Genomic DNA, 21,884 nt, shown 5'->3' with positions numbered 1-21,884 from the left:
AAACTCGGCACTCTAAAGCACCCGAGAGCGTTTTTTTCCATGCCAACCTAACCAGAGTGACGGGAGCGGCACAATTCAGAAAAAGTGCTCAGCTCGCCGAGAAAATGCGATTTAAGCAATAAAATTAAAAATGCTTATAAAACATAAACCAAACGTTGGAGGTGGTCATTTCTTCATGCGCAGTGATAAACTCGGCACTCTAAAGCACCCGAGAGCGTTTTTTTCCATGCCAACCTAACCAGAGTGACGGGAGCGGCACAATTCAGAAAAAGTGCTCAGCTCGCCGAGAAAATGCGATTTAAGCAATAAAATTAAAAATGCTTATAAAACATAAACCAAACGTTGGATGTGGTCATTTCTTCATGCGCAGTGATAAACTCGGCACTCTAAAGCACCCGAGAGCGTTTTTTTCGATGCCAACCTAACCAGAGTGACGGGAGCGGCACAATTCAGAAAAAGCGCTCAGCTCGCCGAGAAAATGCGATTTAAGCAATAAAATTAAAAATGCTTATAAAACATAAACCAAACGTTGGAGGTGGTCATTTCTTCATGCGCAGTGATAAACTCGGCACTCTAAAGCACCCGAGAGCGTTTTTTTCGATGCCAACCTAACCAGAGTGACGAGCGGCACAATTCAGAAAAAGCGCTCAGCTCGCCGAGAAAATGCGATTTAAGCAATAAAATTAAAAATGCTTATAAAACATAAACCAAACGTTGGGAGGTGGTCATTTCTTCATGCGCAGTGATAAACTCGGCACTCTAAAGCACCCGAGAGCGTTTTTTTCGATGCCAACCTAACCAGAGTGACGGGAGCGGCACAATTCAGAAAAAGTGCTCAGCTCGCCGAGAAAATGCGATTTAAGCAATAAAATTAAAAATGCTTATAAAACATAAACCAAACGTTGGAGGTGGTCATTTCTTCATGCGCAGTGATAAACTCGGCACTCTAAAGCACCCGAGAGCGTTTTTTTCGATGCCAACCTAACCAGAGTGACGGGAGCGGCACAATTCAGAAAAAGCGCTCAGCTCGCCGAGAAAATGCGATTTAAGCAATAAAATTAAAAATGCTTATAAAACATAAACCAAACGTTGGAGGTGGTCATTTCTTCATGCACAGTGATAAACTCGGCACTCTAAAGCACCCGAGAGCGTTTTTTTCGATGCCAACCTAACCAGAGTGACGGGAGCGGCACAATTCAGAAAAAGTGCTCAGCTCGCCGAGAAAATGCGATTTAAGCAATAAAATTAAAAATGCTTATAAAACATAAACCAAACGTTGGAGGTGGTCATTTCTTCATGCGCAGTGATAAACTCGGCACTATAAAGCACCCGAGAGCGTTTTTTTCGATGCCAACCTAACCAGAGTGACGGGAGCGGCACAATTCAGAAAAAGTGCTCAGCTCGCCGAGAAAATGCGATTTAAGCAATAAAATTTAAAATGCTTATAAAACATAAACCAAACGTTGTAGATGGTCATTTCTTATTACGCAGTAATAAACTCGGCACTCTAAAGCACCCGAGAGCGTTTTTTTCCATGCCAACCTAACCAGAGTGACGGGAGCGGCACAATTCAGAAAAAGTGCTCAGCTCGCCGAGAAAATGCGATTTAAGCAATAAAATTAAAAATGCTTATAAAACATAAACCAAACGTTGGAGGTGGTCATTTCTTCATGCGCAGTGATAAACTCGGCACTCTAAAGCACCCGAGAGCGTTTTTTTCCATGCCAACCTAACCAGAGTGACGGGAGCGGCACAATTCAGAAAAAGTGCTCAGCTCGCCGAGAAAATGCGATTTAAGCAATAAAATTAAAAATGCTTATAAAACATAAACCAAACGTTGTAGATGGTCATTTCTTATTACGCAGTAATAAACTCGGCACTCTAAAGCACCCGAGAGCGTTTTTTTCCATGCCAACCTAACAAGAGTGACGGGAGCGGCACAATTCAGAAAAAGTGCTCAGCTCGCCGAGAAAATGCGATTTAAGCAATAAAATTAAAAATGCTTATAAAACATAAACCAAACGTTGGAGGTGGTCATTTCTTCATGCGCAGTGATAAACTCGGCACTCTAAAGCACCCGAGAGCGTTTTTTGCGATGCCAACCTAACCAGAGTGACGGGAGCGGCACAATTCAGAAAAAGTGCTCAGCTCGCCGAGAAAATGCGATTTAAGCAATAAAATTAAAAATGCTTATAAAACATAAACCAAACGTTGGAGGTGGTCATTTCTTCATGCGCAGTGATAAACTCGGCACTCTAAAGCACCCGAGAGCGTTTTTTTTCCATGCCAACCTAACCAGAGTGACGGGAGCGGCACAATTCAGAAAAAGCGCTCAGCTCGCCGAGAAAATGCGATTTAAGCAATAAAATTAAAAATGCTTATAAAACATAAACCAAACGTTGGAGGTGGTAATTTCTTCATGCACAGTGATAAACTCGGCACTCTAAAGCACCCGAGAGCGTTTTTTTCGATGCCAACCTAACCAGAGTGACGGGAGCGGCACAATTCAGAAAAAGTGCTCAGCTCGCCGAGAAAATGCGATTTAAGCAATAAAATTAAAAATGCTTATAAAACATAAACCAAACGTTGGAGGTGGTCATTTCTTCATGCGCAGTGATAAACTCGGCACTCTAAAGCACCCGAGAGCGTTTTTTTCGATGCCAACCTAACCAGAGTGACGGGAGCGGCACAATTCAGAAAAAGTGCTCAGCTCGCCGAGAAAATGCGATTTAAGCAATAAAATTAAAAATGCTTATAAAACATAAACCAAACGTTGGAGGTGGTCATTTCTTCATGCGCAGTGATAAACTCGGCACTCTAAAGCACCCGAGAGCGTTTTTTTCGATGCCAACCTAACCAGAGTGACGGGAGCGGCACAATTCAGAAAAAGCGCTCAGCTCGCCGAGAAAATGCGATTTCAGCATTAAAATTAAAAATGCTTATAAAACATAAACCAAACGTTGGAGGTGGTCATTTCTTCATGCACAGTGATAAACTCGGCACTCTAAAGCACCCGAGAGCGTTTTTTTCGATGCCAACCTAACCAGAGTGACGGGAGCGGCACAATTCAGAAAAAGTGCTCAGCTCGCCGAGAAAATGCGATTTAAGCAATAAAATTAAAAATGCTTATAAAACATAAACCAAACGTTGGAGGTGGTCATTTCTTCATGCGCAGTGATAAACTCGGCACTCTAAAGCACCCGAGAGCGTTTTTTTCGATGCCAACCTAACCAGAGTGACGGGAGCGGCACAATTCAGAAAAAGTGCTCAGGTCGCCGAGAAAATGCGATTTAAGCAATAAAATTAAAAATGCTTATAAAACATAAACCAAACGTTGGAGGTGGTCATTTCTTCATGCGCAGTGATAAACTCGGCACTCTAAAGCACCCGAGAGCGTTTTTTTCGATGCCAACCTAACCAGAGTGACGGGAGCGGCACAATTCAGAAAAAGCGCTCAGCTCGCCGAGAAAATGCGATTTAAGCAATAAAATTAAAAATGCTTATAAAACATAAACCAAACGTTGGAGGTGGTCATTTCTTCATGCGCAGTGATAAACTCGGCACTCTAAAGCACCCGAGAGCGTTTTTTTCGATGCCAACCTAACCAGAGTGACGGGAGCGGCACAATTCAGAAAAAGCGCTCAGCTCGCCGAGAAAATGCGATTTAAGCAATAAAATTAAAAATGCTTATAAAACATAAACCAAACGTTGGAGGTGGTCATTTCTTCATGCACAGTGATAAACTCGGCACTCTAAAGAACCCAAGAGCGTTTTTTTCGATGCCAACCTAACCAGAGTGACGGGAGCGGCACAATTCAGAAAAAGCGCTCAGCTCGCCGAGAAAATGCGATTTAAGCAATAAAATTAAAAATGCTTATAAAACATAAACCAAACGTTGGAGGTGGTCATTTCTTCATGCACAGTGATAAACTCGGCACTCTAAAGCACCCGAGAGCGTTTTTTTCGATGCCAACCTAACCAGAGTGACGGGAGCGGCACAATTCAGAAAAAGTGCTCAGCTCGCCGAGAAAATGCGATTTAAGCAATAAAATTAAAAATGCTTATAAAACATAAACCAAACGTTGTAGATGGTCATTTCTTATTACGCAGTAATAAACTCGGCACTCTAAAGCACCCGAGAGCGTTTTTTTCGATGCCAACCTAACCAGAGTGACGGGAGCGGCACAATTCAGAAAAAGTGCTCAGCTCGCCGAGAAAATGCGATTTAAGCAATAAAATTAAAAATGCTTATAAAACATAAACCAAACGTTGTAAATTGTCATTTCTTATTACGCAGTAATAAACTCGGCACTCTAAAGCACCCGAGAGCGTTTTTTTCCATGCCAACCTAACCAGAGTGACGGGAGCGGCACAATTCAGAAAAAGTGCTCAGCTCGCCGAGAAAATGCGATTTAAGCAATAAAATTAAAAATGCTTATAAAACATAAACCAAACGTTGGAGGTGGTCATTTCTTCATGCGCAGTGATAAACTCGGCACTCTAAAGCACCCGAGAGCGTTTTTTTCCATGCCAACCTAACCAGAGTGACGGGAGCGGCACAATTCAGAAAAAGTGCTCAGCTCGCCGAGAAAATGCGATTTAAGCAATAAAATTAAAAATGCTTATAAAACATAAACCAAACGTTGGAGGTGGTCATTTCTTCATGCGCAGTGATAAACTCGGCACTCTAAAGCACCCGAGAGCGTTTTTTTCCATGCCAACCTAACCAGAGTGACAGGAGCGGCACAATTCAGAAAAAGTGCTCAGCTCGCCGAGAAAATGCGATTTAAGCAATAAAATTAAAAATGCTTATAAAACATAAACCAAACGTTGGAGGTGGTCTTTTCTTCATGCGCAGTGATAAACTCGGCACTCTAAAGCACCCGAGAGCGTTTTTTTCCATGCCAACCTAAACAGAGTGACGGGAGCGGCACAATTCAGAAAAAGTGCTCAGCTCGCCGAGAAAATGCGATTTAAGCAATAAAATTAAAAATGCTTATAAAACATAAACCAAACGTTGGAGGTGGTCATTTATTCATGCGCAGTGATAAACTCGGCACTCTAAAGCACCCGAGAGCGTTTTTTTCGATGCCAACCTAACCAGAGTGACGGGAGCGGCACAATTCAGAAAAAGTGCTCAGCTCGCCGAGAAAATGCGATTTAAGCAATAAAATTAAAAATGCTTATAAAACATAAACCAAACGTTGGAGGTGGTCATTTCTTCATGCGCAGTGATAAACTCGGCACTCTAAAGCACCCGAGAGCGTTTTTTTCGATGCCAACCTAACCAGAGTGACGGGAGCGGCACAATTCAGAAAAAGTGCTCAGCTCGCCGAGAAAATGCGATTTAAGCAATAAAATTAAAAATGCTTATAAAACATAAACCAAACGTTGGAGGTGGTCATTTCTTCATGCGCAGTGATAAACTCGGCACTCTAAAGCACCCGAGAGCGTTTTTTTCGATGCCAACCTAACCAGAGTGACGCGAGCGGCACAATTCAGAAAAAGCGCTCAGCTCGCCGAGAAAATGCGATTTAAGCAATAAAATTAAAAATGCTTATAAAACATAAACCAAACGTTGGAGGTGGTCATTTCTTCATGCACAGTGATAAACTCGGCACTCTAAAGCACCCGAGAGCGTTTTTTTCGATGCCAACCTAACCAGAGTGACGGGAGCGGCACAATTCAGAAAAAGTGCTCAGCTCGCCGAGAAAATGCGATTTAAGCAATAAAATTAAAAATGCTTATAAAACATAAACCAAACGTTGGAGGTGGTCATTTCTTCATGCGCAGTGATAAACTCGGCACTCTAAAGCACCCGAGAGCGTTTTTTTCGATGCCAACCTAACCAGAGTGACGGGAGCGGCACAATTCAGAAAAAGTGCTCAGCTCGCCGAGAAAATGCGATTTAAGCAATAAAATTAAAAATGCTTATAAAACATAAACCAAACGTTGGAGGTGGCCATTTCTTCATGCGCAGTGATAAACTCGGCACTCTAAAGCACCCGAGAGCGTTTTTTCCCATGCCAACCTAACCAGAGTGACGGGAGCGGCACAATTAAGAAAAAGTGCTCAGCTCGCCGAGAAAATGCGATTTAAGCAATAAAATTAAAAATGCTTATAAAACATAAACCAAACGTTGGAGGTGGCCATTTCTTCATGCGCAGTGATAAACTCGGCACTCTAAAGCACCCGAGAGCGTTTTTTTCCATGCCAACCTAACCAGAGTGACCGGAGCGGCACAATTCAGAAAAAGTGCTCAGCTCGCCGAGAAAATGCGATTTAAGCAATAAAATTAAAAATGCTTATAAAACATAAACCAAACGTTGTAGATGGTCATTTCTTATTACGCAGTAATAAACTCGGCACTCTAAAGCACCCGAGAGCGTTTTTTTCCATGCCAACCTAACCAGAGTGACGGGAGCGGCACAATTCAGAAAAAGTGCTCAGCTCGCCGAGAAAATGCGATTTAAGCAATAAAATTAAAAATGCTTATAAAACATAAACCAAACGTTGGAGGTGGTCATTTCTTCATGCGCAGTGATAAACTCGGCACTCTAAAGCACCCGAGAGCGTTTTTTTCCATGCCAACCTAACCAGAGTGACGGGAGCGGCACAATTCAGAAAAAGTGCTCAGCTCGCCGAGAAAATGCGATTTAAGCAATAAAATTAAAAATGCTTATAAAACATAAACCAAACGTTGGAGGTGGTCATTTCTTCATGCGCAGTGATAAACTCGGCACTCTAAAGCACCCGAGAGCGTTTTTTTCCATGCCAACCTAACCAGAGTGACGCGAGCGGCACAATTCAGAAAAAGCGCTCAGCTCGCCGAGAAAATGCGATTTAAGCAATAAAATTAAAAATGCTTATAAAACATAAACCAAACGTTGGAGGTGGTAATTTCTTCATGCACAGTGATAAACTCGGCACTCTAAAGCACCCGAGAGCGTTTTTTTCGATGCCAACCTAACCAGAGTGACGGGAGCGGCACAATTCAGAAAAAGTGCTCAGCTCGCCGAGAAAATGCGATTTAAGCAATAAAATTAAAAATGCTTATAAAACATAAACCAAACGTTGGAGGTGGTCATTTCTTATTACGCAGTAATAAACTCGGCACTCTAAAGCACCCGAGAGCGTTTTTTTCCATGCCAACCTAACCAGAGTGACGGGAGCGGCACAATTCAGAAAAAGTGCTCAGCTCGCCGAGAAAATGCGATTTAAGCAATAAAATTAAAAATGCTTATAAAACATAAACCAAACGTTGGAGGTGGTCATTTATTCATGCGCAGTGATAAACTCGGCACTCTAAAGCACCCGAGAGCGTTTTTTTCGATGCCAACCTAACCAGAGTGACGGGAGCGGCACAATTCAGAAAAAGCGCTCAGCTCGCCGAGAAAATGCGATTTAAGCAATAAAATTAAAAATGCTTATAAAACATAAACCAAACGTTGGAGGTGGTCATTTCTTCATGCGCAGTGATAAATTCGGCACTCTAAAGCACCCGAGAGCGTTTTTTTCGATGCCAACCTAACCAGAGTGACGGGAGCGGCACAATTCAGAAAAAGTGCTCAGCTCGCCGAGAAAATGCGATTTAAGCAATAAAATTAAAAATGCTTATAAAACATAAACCAAACGTTGGAGGTGGTCATTTCTTCATGCGCAGTGATAAACTCGGCACTCTAAAGCACCCGAGAGCGTTTTTTTCGATGCCAACCTAACCAGAGTGACGGGAGCGGCACAATTCAGAAAAAGTGCTCAGCTCGCCGAGAAAATGCGATTTAAGCAATAAAATTAAAAATGCTTATAAAACATAAACCAAACGTTGGAGTTGGTCATTTCTTCATGCGCAGTGATAAACTCGGCACTCTAAAGCACCCGAGAGCGTTTTTTTCGATGCCAACCTAACCAGAGTGACGGGAGCGGCACAATTCAGAAAAAGTGCTCAGCTCGCCGAGAAAATGCGATTTAAGCAATAAAATTAAAAATGCTTATAAAACATAAACCAAACGTTGGAGGTGGTCATTTCTTCATGCGCAGTGATAAACTCGGCACTCTAAAGAACCCAAGAGCGTTTTTTTCGATGCCAACCTAACCAGAGTGACGGGAGCGGCACAATTCAGAAAAAGCGCTCAGCTCGCCGAGAAAATGCGATTTAAGCAATAAAATTAAAAATGCTTATAAAACATAAACCAAACGTTGGAGGTGGTCATTTCTTCATGCACAGTGATAAACTCGGCACTCTAAAGCACCCGAGAGCGTTTTTTTCGATGCCAACCTAACCAGAGTGACGGGAGCGGCACAATTCAGAAAAAGTGCTCAGCTCGCCGAGAAAATGCGATTTAAGCAATAAAATTAAAAATGCTTATAAAACATAAACCAAACGTTGTAGATGGTCATTTCTTATTACGCAGTAATAAACTCGGCACTCTAAAGCACCCGAGAGCGTTTTTTTCGATGCCAACCTAACCAGAGTGACGGGAGCGGCACAATTCAGAAAAAGTGCTCAGCTCGCCGAGAAAATGCGATTTAAGCAATAAAATTAAAAATGCTTATAAAACATAAACCAAACGTTGTAAATTGTCATTTCTTATTACGCAGTAATAAACTCGGCACTCTAAAGCACCCGAGAGCGTTTTTTTCGATGCCAACCTAACCAGAGTGACGGGAGCGGCACAATTCAGAAAAAGCGCTCAGCTCGCCGAGAAAATGCGATTTAAGCAATAAAATTAAAAATGCTTATAAAACATAAACCAAACGTTGGAGGTGGTCATTTCTTCATGCACAGTGATAAACTCGGCACTCTAAAGCACCCGAGAGCGTTTTTTTTCATGCCAACCTAACCAGAGTGACGGGAGCGGCACAATTCAGAAAAAGTGCTCAGCTCGCCGAGAAAATGCGATTTAAGCAATAAAATTAAAAATGCTTATAAAACATAAACCAAACGTTGGAGGTGGTCATTTCTTCATGCGCAGTGATAAACTCGGCACTCTAAAGCACCCGAGAGCGTTTTTTTCGATGCCAACCTAACCAGAGTGACGGGAGCGGCACAATTCAGAAAAAGTGCTCAGCTCGCCGAGAAAATGCGATTTAAGCAATAAAATTAAAAATGCTTATAAAACATAAACCAAACGTTGGAGGTGGTCATTTCTTCATGCGCAGTGATAAACTCGGCACTCTAAAGCACCCGAGAGCGTTTTTTTCCATGCCAACCTAACCAGAGTGACGGGAGCGGCACAATTCAGAAAAAGTGCTCAGCTCGCCGAGAAAATGCGATTTAAGCAATAAAATTAAAAATGCTTATAAAACATAAACCAAACGTTGGAGGTGGCCATTTCTTCATGCGCAGTGATAAACTCGGCACTCTAAAGCACCCGAGAGCGTTTTTTTCCATGCCAACCTAACCAGAGTGACGGGAGCGGCACAATTCAGAAAAAGTGCTCAGCTCGCCGAGAAAATGCGATTCAAGCAATAAAATTAAAAATGCTTATAAAACATAAACCAAACGTTGGAGGTGGCCATTTCTTCATGCGCAGTGATAAACTCGGCACTCTAAAGCACCCGAGAGCGTTTTTTTCCATGCCAACCTAACCAGAGTGACGGGAGCGGCACAATTCAGAAAAAGTGCTCAGCTCGCCGAGAAAATGCGATTTAAGCAATAAAATTAAAAATGCTTATAAAACATAAACCAAACGTTGGAGGTGGTCATTTCTTCATGCGCAGTGATAAACTCGGCACTCTAAAGCACCCGAGAGCGTTTTTTTCCATGCCAACCTAACCAGAGTGACAGGAGCGGCACAATTCAGAAAAAGTGCTCAGCTCGCCGAGAAAATGCGATTTAAGCAATAAAATTAAAAATGCTTATAAAACATAAACCAAACGTTGGAGGTGGTCTTTTCTTCATGCGCAGTGATAAACTCGGCACTCTAAAGCACCCGAGAGCGTTTTTTTCCATGCCAACCTAAACAGAGCGACGGGAGCGGCACAATTCAGAAAAAGTGCTCAGCTCGCCGAGAAAATGCGATTTAAGCAATAAAATTAAAAATGCTTATAAAACATAAACCAAACGTTGTAGATGGTCATTTCTTATTACGCAGTAATAAACTCGGCACTCTAAAGCACCCGAGAGCGTTTTTTTCCATGCCAACCTAACCAGAGTGACGGGAGCGGCACAATTCAGAAAAAGTGCTCAGCTCGCCGAGAAAATGCGATTTAAGCAATAAAATTAAAAATGCTTATAAAACATAAACCAAACGTTGGAGGTGGTCATTTCTTCATGCGCAGTGATAAACTCGGCACTCTAAAGCACCCGAGAGCGTTTTTTTCCATGCCAACCTAACCAGAGTGACGGGAGCGGCACAATTCAGAAAAAGTGCTCAGCTCGCCGAGAAAATGCGATTTAAGCAATAAAATTAAAAATGCTTATAAAACATAAACCAAACGTTGGAGGTGGTCATTTCTTCATGCGCAGTGATAAAACTCGGCACTCTAAAGCACCCGAGAGCGTTTTTTTCCATGCCAACCTAACCAGAGTGACAGGAGCGGCACAATTCAGAAAAAGTGCTCAGCTCGCCGAGAAAATGCGATTTAAGCAATAAAATTAAAAATGCTTATAAAACATAAACCAAACGTTGGAGGTGGTCTTTTCTTCATGCGCAGTGATAAACTCGGCACTCTAAAGCACCCGAGAGCGTTTTTTTCCATGCCAACCTAAACAGAGTGACGGGAGCGGCACAATTCAGAAAAAGTGCTCAGCTCGCCGAGAAAATGCGATTTAAGCAATAAAATTAAAAATGCTTATAAAACATAAACCAAACGTTGTAGATGGTCATTTCTTATTACGCAGTAATAAACTCGGCACTCTAAAGCACCCGAGAGCGTTTTTTCCATGCCAACCTAACCAGAGTGACGGGAGCGGCACAATTCAGAAAAAAGTGCTCAGCTCGCCGAGAAAATGCGATTTAAGCAATAAAATTAAAAATGCTTATAAAACATAAACCAAACGTTGGAGGTGGTCATTTCTTCATGCGCAGTGATAAACTCGGCACTCTAAAGCACCCGAGAGCGTTTTATTCGATGCCAACCTAACCAGAGTGACGGGAGCGGCACAATTCAGAAAAAGCGCTCAGCTCGCCGAGAAAATGCGATTTAAGCAATAAAATTAAAAATGCTTATAAAACATAAACCAAACGTTGTAGATGGTCATTTCTTATTACGCAGTAATAAACTCGGCACTCTAAAGCACCCGAGAGCGTTTTTTTCCATGCCAACCTAACCAGAGTGACGGGAGCGGCACAATTCAGAAAAAGTGCTCAGCTCGCCGAGAAAATGCGATTTAGGAAATAAAATTAAAAATGCTTATAAAACATAAACCAAACGTTGGAGGTGGTCATTTCTTCATGCGCAGTGATAAACTCGGCACTCTAAAGCACCCGAGAGCGTTTTTTTCCATGCCAACCTAACCAGAGTGACGGGAGCGGCACAATTCAGAAAAAGTGCTCAGCTCGCCGAGAAAATGCGATTTAAGCAATAAAATTAAAAATGCTTATAAAACATAAACCAAACGTTGGAGGTGGCCATTTCTTCATGCGCAGTGATAAACTCGGCACTCTAAAGCACCCGAGAGCGTTTTTTTCCATGCCAACCTAACCAGAGTGACGGGAGCGGCACAATTCAGAAAAAGTGCTCAGCTAGCCGAGAAAATGCGATTTAAGCAATAAAATTAAAAATGCTTATAAAACATAAACCAAACGTTGGAGGTGGTCATTTCTTCATGCGCAGTGATAAACTCGGCACTCTAAAGCACCCGAGAGCGTTTTTTTCCATGCCAACCTAACCAGAGTGACGGGAGCGGCACAATTCAGAAAAAGTGCTCAGCTCGCCGAGAAAATGCGATTTAAGCAATAAAATTAAAAATGCTTACAAAACATAAACCAAACGTTGTAAATGGTCATTTCTTATTACGCAGTAATAAACTCGGCACTCTAAAGCACCCGAGAGCGTTTTTTTCGATGCCAACCTAACCAGAGTGACGGGAGCGGCACAATACAGAAAAAGCGCTCAGCTCGCCGAGAAAATGCGATTTAAGCAATAAAATTAAAAATGCTTATAAAACATAAACCAAACGTTGGAGGTGGTCATTTCTTCATGCGCAGTGATAAACTCGGCACTCTAAAGCACCCGAGAGCGTTTTTTTCCATGCCAACCTAACCAGAGTGACGGGAGCGGCACAATTCAGAAAAAGTGCTCAGCTCGCCGAGAAAATGCGATTTAAGCAATAAAATTAAAAATGCTTATAAAACATAAACCAAACGTTGTAGATGGTCATTTCTTATTACGCAGTGATAAACTCGGCACTCTAAAGCACCCGAGAGCGTTTTTTTCGATGCCAACCTAACCAGAGTGACGGGAGCGGCACAATTCAGAAAAAGCGCTCAGCTCGCCGAGAAAATGCGATTTAAGCAATAAAATTAAAAATGCTTATAAAACATAAACCAAACGTTGGAGGTGGTCATTTCTTCATGCGCAGTGATAAACTCGGCACTCTAAAGCACCCGAGAGCGTTTTTTTCCATGCCAACCTAAACAGAGTGACGGGAGCGGCACAATTCAGAAAAAGTGCTCAGCTCGCCGAGAAAATGCGATTTAAGCAATAAAATTAAAAATGCTTATAAAACATAAACCAAACGTTGTAGATGGTCATTTCTTATTACGCAGTAATAAACTCGGCACTCTAAAGCACCCGAGAGCGATTTTTTCCATGCCAACCTAACCAGAGTGACGGGAGCGGCACAATTCAGAAAAAGTGCTCAGCTCGCCGAGAAAATGCGATTTAAGCAATAAAATTAAAAATGCTTATAAAACATAAACCAAACGTTGGAGGTGGTCATTTCTTCATGCGCAGTGATAAACTCGGCACTCTAAAGCACCCGAGAGCGTTTTTTTCGATGCCAACCTAACCAGAGTGACGGGAGCGGCACAATTCAGAAAAAGTGCTCAGCTCGCCGAGAAAATGCGATTTAAGCAATAAAATTAAAAATGCTTATAAAACATAAACCAAACGTTGGAGGTGGCCATTTCTTCATGCGCAGTGATAAACTCGGCACTCTAAAGCACCCGAGAGCGTTTTTTTCCATGCCAACCTAACCAGAGTGACGGGAGCGGCACAATTCAGAAAAAGTGCTCAGCTCGCCGAGAAAATGCGATTTAAGCAATAAAATTAAAAATGCTTATAAAACATAAACCAAACGTTGGAGGTGGTCATTTCTTCATGCGCAGTGATAAACTCGGCACTCTAAAGCACCCGAGAGCGTTTTTTTCCATGCCAACCTAACCAGAGTGACGGGAGCGGCACAATTCAGAAAAAGTGCTCAGCTCGCCGAGAAAATGCGATTTAAGCAATAAAATTAAAAATGCTTATAAAACATAAACCAAACGTTGGAGGTGGCCATTTCTTCATGCGCAGTGATAAATTCGGCACTCTAAAGCACCCGAGAGCGTTTTTTTCGATGCCAACCTAACCAGAGTGACGGGAGCGGCACAATTCAGAAAAAGTGCTCAGCTCGCCAAGAAAATGCGATTTAAGCAATAAAATTAAAAATGCTTATAAAACATAAACCAAACGTTGGAGGTGGCCATTTCTTCATGCGCAGTGATAAACTCGGCACTCTAAAGCACCCGAGAGCGTTTTTTTCCATGCCTAACCAGAGTGACGGGAGCGGCACAATTCAGAAAAAGTGCTCAGCTCGCCGAGAAAATGCGATTTAAGCAATAAAATTAAAAATGCTTATAAAACATAAACCAAACGTTGGAGGTGGTCATTTCTTCATGCGCAGTGATAAACTCGGCACTCTAAAGCACCCGAGAGCGTTTTTTTCCATGCCAACCTAACCAGAGTGACAGGAGCGGCACAATTCAGAAAAAGTGCTCAGCTCGCCGAGAAAATGCGATTTAAGCAATAAAATTAAAAATGCTTATAAAACATAAACCAAACGTTGGAGGTGGTCTTTTCTTCATGCGCAGTGATAAACTCGGCACTCTAAAGCACCCGAGAGCGTTTTTTTCCATGCCAACCTAAACAGAGTGACGGGAGCGGCACAATTCAGAAAAAGTGCTCAGCTCGCCGAGAAAATGCGATTTAAGCAATAAAATTAAAAATGCTTATAAAACATAAACCAAACGTTGTAGATGGTCATTTCTTATTACGCAGTAATAAACTCGGCACTCTAAAGCACCCGAGAGCGTTTTTTTTCATGCCAACCTAACCAGAGTGACGGGAGCGGCACAATTCAGAAAAAGTGCTCAGCTCGCCGAGAAAATGCGATTTAAGCAATAAAATTAAAAATGCTTATAAAACATAAACCAAACGTTGGAGGTGGTCATTTCTTCATGCACAGTGATAAACTCGGCACTCTAAAGCACCCGAGAGCGTTTTTTTCCATGCCAACCTAACCAGAGTGACGGGAGCGGCACAATTCAGAAAAAGTGCTCAGCTCGCCGAGAAAATGCGATTTAAGCAATAAAATTAAAAATGCTTATAAAACATAAACCAAACGTTGGAGGTGGTCATTTCTTCATGCGCAGTGATAAACTCGGCACTCTAAAGCACCCGAGAGCGTTTTTTTCCATGCCAACCTAACCAGAGTGACAGGAGCGGCACAATTCAGAAAAAGTGCTCAGCTCGCCGAGAAAATGCGATTTAAGCAATAAAATTAAAAATGCTTATAAAACATAAACCAAACGTTGGAGGTGGTCTTTTCTTCATGCGCAGTGATAAACTCGGCACTCTAAAGCACCCGAGAGCGTTTTTTTCCATGCCAACCTAAACAGAGTGACGGGAGCGGCACAATTCAGAAAAAGTGCTCAGCTCGCCGAGAAAATGCGATTTAAGCAATAAAATTAAAAATGCTTATAAAACATAAACCAAACGTTGTAGATGGTCATTTCTTATTACGCAGTAATAAACTCGGCACTCTAAAGCACCCGAGAGCGTTTTTTTCCATGCCAACCTAACCAGAGTGACGGGAGCGGCACAATTCAGAAAAAGTGCTCAGCTCGCCGAGAAAATGCGATTTAAGCAATAAAATTAAAAATGCTTATAAAACATAAACCAAACGTTGGAGGTGGTCATTTCTTCATGCACAGTGATAAACTCGGCACTCTAAAGCACCCGAGAGCGTTTTTTTCCATGCCAACCTAACCAGAGTGACGGGAGCGGCACAATTCAGAAAAAGTGCTCAGCTCGCCGAGAAAATGCGATTTAAGCAATAAAATTAAAAATGCTTATAAAACATAAACCAAACGTTGGAGGTGGTCATTTCTTCATGCGCAGTGATAAACTCGGCACTCTAAAGCACCCGAGAGCGTTTTTTTCGATGCCAACCTAACCAGAGTGACGGGAGCGGCACAATTCAGAAAAAGTGCTCAGCTCGCCGAGAAAATGCGATTTAAGCAATAAAATTAAAAATGCTTATAAAACATAAACCAAACGTTGGAGGTGGTCATTTCTTCATGCGCAGTGATAAACTCGGCACTCTAAAGCACCCGAGAGCGTTTTTTTCCATGCCAACCTAACCAGAGTGACGGGAGCGGCACAATTCAGAAAAAGTGCTCAGCTCGCCGAGAAAATGCGATTTAAGCAATAAAATTAAAAATGCTTATAAAACATAAACCAAACGTTGTAGATGGTCATTTCTTATTACGCAGTAATAAACTCGGCACTCTAAAGCACCCGAGAGCGTTTTTTTCCATGCCAACCTAACCAGAGTGACGGGAGCGGCACAATTCAGAAAAAGTGCTCAGCTCGCCGAGAAAATGCGATTTAAGCAATACAATTAAAAATGCTTATAAAACATAAACCAAACGTTGGAGGTGGTCATTTCTTCATGTGCAGTGATAAACTCGGCACTCTAAAGCACCCGAGAGCGTTTTTTTCCATGCCAACCTAACCAGAGTGACGGGAGCGGCACAATTCAGAAAAAGTGCTCAGCTCGCCGAGAAAATGCGATTTAAGCAATAAAATTAAAAATGCTTATAAAACATAAACCAAACGTTGGAGGTGGTCATTTCTTCATGCACAGTGATAAACTCGGCACTCTAAAGCACCCGAGAGCGTTTTTTTCGATGCCAACCTAACCAGAGTGACGGGAGCGGCACAATTCAGAAAAAGTGCTCAGCTCGCCGAGAAAATGCGATTTAAGCAATAAAATTAAAAATGCTTATAAAACATAAACCAAACGTTGGAGGTGGTCATTTCTTTATGCGCAGTGATAAACTCGGCACTCTAAAGCACCCGAGAGCGTTTTTTTCGATGCCAACTTAACCAGAGTGACGGGAGCGGCACAATTCAGAAAAAGTGCTCAGCTCGCCGAGAAAATGCGATTTAAGCAATAAAATTAAAAATGCTTATAAAACATAAACCAAACGTTGTAGATGGTCATTTCTTATTACGCAGTAATAAACTCGGCACTCTAAAGCACCCGAGAGCGTTTTTTTCCATGCCAACCTAACCAGAGTGACGGGAGCGGCACAATTCAGAAAAAGTGCTCAGCTCGCCGAGAAAATGCGATTTAAGCAATACAATTAAAAATGCTTATAAAACATAAACCAAACGTTGGAGGTGGTCATTTCTTCATGTGCAGTGATAAACTCGGCACTCTAAAGTACCCGAGAGCGTTTTTTTCCATGCCAACCTAACCAGAGTGACGGGAGCGGCACAATTCAGAAAAAGTGCTCAGCTCGCCGAGAAAATGCGATTTAAGCAATAAAATTAAAAATGCTTATAAAACATAAACCAAACGTTGGAGGTGGTCATTTCTTCATGCGCAGTGATAAACTCGGCACTCTAAAGCACCCGAGAGCGTTTTTTTCGATGCCAACTTAACCAGAGTGACGGGAGCGGCACAATTCAGAAAAAGTGCTCAGCTCGCCGAGAAAATGCGATTTAAGCAATAAAATTAAAAATGCTTATAAAACATAAACCAAACGTTGGAGGTGGTCATTTCTTCATGCGCAGTGATAAACTCGGCACTCGAAAGCACCCGAGAGCGTTTTATTCGATGCCAACCTAACCAGAGTGACGGGAGCGGCACAATTCAGAAAAAGTGCTCAGCTCGCCGAGAAAATGCGATTTAAGCAATAAAATTAAAAATGCTTATAAAACATAAACCAAACGTTGGAGGTGGTCATTTCTTCATGCGCAGTGATAAACTCGGCACTCTAAAGCACCCGAGAGCGTTTTTTTCGATGCCAACCTAACCAGAGTGACGGGAGCGGCACAATTCAGAAAAAGCGCTCAGCTCGCCGAGAAAATGCGATTTAAGCAATAAAATTAAAAATGCTTATAAAACATAAACCAAACGTTGGAGGTGGTCATTTCTTCATGCGCAGTGATAAACTCGGCACTCTAAAGCACCCGAGAGCGTTTTTTTCGATGCCAACCTAACCAGAGTGACGGGAGCGGCACAATTCAGAAAAAGCGCTCAACTCGCCGAGAAAATGCAATTTAAGCAATAAAATTAAAAATGCTTATAAAACATAAACCAAACGTTGGAGGTGGTCATTTCTTCATGCGCAGTGATAAACTCGGCACTCTAAAGCACCCGAGAGCGTTTTTTTCGATGCCAACCTAACCAGAGTGACGGGAGCGGCACAATTCAGAAAAAGTGCTCAGCTCGCCGAGAAAATGCGATTTAAGCAATAAAATTAAAAATGCTTATAAAACATAAACCAAACGTTGGAGGTGGTCATTTCTTCATGCGCAGTGATAAACTCGGCACTCTAAAGCACCCGAGAGCGTTTTTTTCGATGCCAACCTAACCAGAGTGACGGGAGCGGCACAATTCAGAAAAAGCGCTCAGCTCGCCGAGAAAATGCGATTTAAGCAATAAAATTAAAAATGCTTATAAAACATAAACCAAACGTTGGAGGTGGTCATTTCTTCATGCACAGTGATAAACTCGGCACTCTAAAGCACCCGAGAGCGTTTTTTTCGATGCCAACCTAACCAGAGTGACGGGAGCGGCACAATTCAGAAAAAGTGCTCAGCTCGCCGAGAAAATGCGATTTAAGCAATAAAATTAAAAATGCTTATAAAACATAAACCAAACGTTGGAGGTGGTCATTTCTTCATGCGCAGTGATAAACTCGGCACTCTAAAGCACCCGAGAGCGTTTTTTTCGATGCCAACCTAACCAGAGTGACGCGAGCGGCACAATTCAGAAAAAGCGCTCAGCTCGCCGAGAAAATGCGATTTAAGCAATAAAATTAAAAATGCTTATAAAACATAAACCAAACGTTGGAGGTGGTAATTTCTTCATGCGCAGTGATAAACTCGGCACTCTAAAGCACCCGAGAGCGTTTTTTTCGATGCCAACCTAACCAGAGTGACGGGAGCGGCACAATTCAGAAAAAGTGCTCAGCTCGCCGAGAAAATGCGATTTAAGCAATAAAATTAAAAATGCTTATAAAACATAAACCAAACGTTGGAGTTGGTCATTTCTTCATGCGCAGTGATAAACTCGGCACTCTAAAGCACCCGAGAGCGTTTTTTTCGATGCCAACCTAACCAGAGTGAAGGGAGCGGCACAATTCAGAAAAAGTGCTCAGCTCGCCGAGAAAATGCGATTTAAGCAATAAAATTAAAAATGCTTATAAAACATAAACCAAACGTTGGAGGTGGTCATTTCTTCATGCGCAGTGATAAACTCGGCACTCTAAAGCACCCAAGAGCGTTTTTTTCGATGCCAACCTAACCAGAGTGACGGGAGCGGCACAATTCAGAAAAAGCGCTCAGCTCGCCGAGAAAATGCGATTTAAGCAATAAAATTAAAAATGCTTATAAAACATAAACCAAACGTTGGAGGTGGTCATTTCTTCATGCACAGTGATAAACTCGGCACTCTAAAGCACCCGAGAGCGTTTTTTTCGATGCCAACCTAACCAGAGTGACGGGAGCGGCACAATTCAGAAAAAGTGCTCAGCTCGCCGAGAAAATGCGATTTAAGCAATAAAATTAAAAATGCTTATAAAACATAAACCAAACGTTGTAGATGGTCATTTCTTATTACGCAGTAATAAACTCGGCACTCTAAAGCACCCGAGAGCGTTTTTTTCGATGCCAACCTAACCAGAGTGACGGGAGCGGCACAATTCAGACAAAGCGCTCAGCTCGCCGAGAAAATCCGATTTAAGCAATAAAATTAAAAATGCTTATAAAACATAAACCAAACGTTGGAGGTGGTCATTTCTTCATGCACAGAGATAAACTCGGCACTCTAAAGCACCCGAGAGCGTTTTTTTCGATGCCAACCTAACCAGAGTGACGGGAGCGGCACAATTCAGAAAAAGTGCTCAGCTCGCCGAGAAAATGCGATTTAAGCAATAAAATTAAAAATGCTTATAAAACATAAACCAAACGTTGTAAATTGTCATTTCTTATTACGCAGTAATAAACTCGGCACTCTAAAGCACCCGAGAGCGTTTTTTTCGATGCCAACCTAACCAGAGGGACGGGAGCGGCACAATTCAGAAAAAGCGCTCAGCTCGCCGAGAAAATGCGATTTAAGCAATAAAATTAAAAATGCTTATAAAACATAAACCAAACGTTGGAGGTGGTCATTTCTTCATGCACAGTGATAAACTCGGCACTCTAAAGCACCCGAGAGCGTTTTTTTTCATGCCAACCTAACCAGAGTGACGGGAGCGGCACAATTCAGAAAAAGTGCTCAGCTCGCCGAGAAAATGCGATTTAAGCAATAAAATTAAAAATGCTTATAAAACATAAACCAAATATTGGAGGTGGTCATTTCTTCATGCGCAGTGATAAACTCGGCACTTTAAAGCACCCGAGAGCGTTTTTTTCGATGCCAACCTAACCAGAGTGACGGGAGCGGCACAATTCAGAAAAAGTGCTCAGCTCGCCGAGAAAATGCGATTTAAGCAATAAAATTAAAAATGCTTATAAAACATAAACCAAACGTTGGAGGTGGTCATTTCTTCATGCGCAGTGATAAACTCGGCACTCTAAAGCACCCGAGAGCGTTTTTTTCCATGCCAACCTAACCAGAGTGACGGGAGCGGCACAATTCAGAAAAAGTGCTCAGCTCGCCGAGAAAATGCGATTTAAGCAATAAAATTAAAAATGCTTATAAAACATAAACCAAACGTTGGAGGTGGCCATTTCTTCATGCGCAGTGATAAACTCGGCACTCTAAAGCACCCGAGAGCGTTTTTTTCCATGCCAACCTAACCAGAGTGACGGGAGCGGCACAATTCAGAAAAAGTGCTCAGCTCGCCGAGAAAATGCGATTCAAGCAATAAAATTAAAAATGCTTATAAAACATAAACCAAACGTTGGAGGTGGCCATTTCTTCATGCGCAGTGATAAACTCGGCACTCTAAAGCACCCGAGAGCGTTTTTTTCCATGCCAACCTAACCAGAGTGACGGGAGCGGCACAATTCAGAAAAAGTGCTCAGCTCGCCGAGAAAATGCGATTTAAGCAATAAAATTAAAAATGCTTATAAAACATAAACCAAACGTTGGAGGTGGTCATTTCTTCATGCACAGTGATAAACTCGGCACTCTAAAGCACCCGAGAGCGTTTTTTTCCATGCCAACCTAACCAGAGTGACAGGAGCGGCACAATTCAGAAAAAGTGCTCAGCTCGCCGAGAAAATGCGATTTAAGCAATAAAATTAAAAATGCTTATAAAACATAAACCAAACGTTGGAGGTGGTCTTTTCTTCATGCGCAGTGATAAACTCGGCACTCTAAAGCACCCGAGAGTGTTTTTTTCCATGCCAACCTAAACAGAGTGACGGGAGCGGCACAATTCAGAAAAAGTGCTCAGCTCGCCGAGAAAATGCGATTTAAGCAATAAAATTAAAAATGCTTATAAAACATAAACCAAACGTTGTAGATGGTCATTTCTTATTACGCAGTAATAAACTCGGCACTCTAAAGCACCCGAGAGCGTTTTTTTCCATGCCAACCTAACCAGAGTGACGGGAGCGGCACAATTCAGAAAAAGTGCTCAGCTCGCCGAGAAAATGCGATTTAAGCAATAAAATTAAAAATGCTTATAAAACATAAACCAAACGTTGGAGGTGGTCATTTCTTCATGCGCAGTGATAAACTCGGCACTCTAAAGCACCCGAGAGCGTTTTTTTCCATGCCAACCTAACCAGAGTGACGGGAGCGGCACAATTCAGAAAAAGTGCTCAGCTCGCCGAGAAAATTCGATTTAAGCAATAAAATTAAAAATGCTTATAAAACATAAACCAAACGTTGGAGGTGGTCATTTCTTCATGCGCAGTGATAAACTCGGCACTCTAAAGCACCCGAGAGCGTTTTTTTCCATGCCAACCTAACCAGAGTGACAGGAGCGGCACAATTCAGAAAAAGTGCTCAGCTCGCCGAGAAAATGCGATTTAAGCAATAAAATTAAAAATGCTTATAAAACATAAACCAAACGTTGGAGGTGGTCTTTTCTTCATGCGCAGTGATAAACTCGGCACTCTAAAGCACCCGAGAGCGTTTTTTTCCATGCCAACCTAAACAGAGTGACGGGAGCGGCACAATTCAGAAAAAGTGCTCAGCTCGCCGAGAAAATGCGATTTAAGCAATAAAATTTAAAATGCTTATAAAACATAAACCAAACGTTGTAGATGGTCATTTCTTATTACGCAGTAATAAACTCGGCACTCTAAAGCACCCGAGAGCGTTTTTTTCCATGCCAACCTAACCAGAGTGACGGGAGCGGCACAATTCAGAAAAAGTGCTCAGCTCGCCGAGAAAATGCGATTTAAGCAATAAAATTAAAAATGCTTATAAAACATAAACCAAACGTTGGAGGTGGTCATTTCTTCATGCGCAGTGATAAACTCGG

The sequence above is a fragment of the Syngnathus typhle genome, linkage group LG1 (genome assembly GCF_033458585.1).
Source record: "Syngnathus typhle isolate RoL2023-S1 ecotype Sweden linkage group LG1, RoL_Styp_1.0, whole genome shotgun sequence".
Lineage (NCBI taxonomy): Eukaryota > Metazoa > Chordata > Actinopteri > Syngnathiformes > Syngnathidae > Syngnathus > Syngnathus typhle.
Note: the sequence above shows the minus strand (reverse complement) of the source record.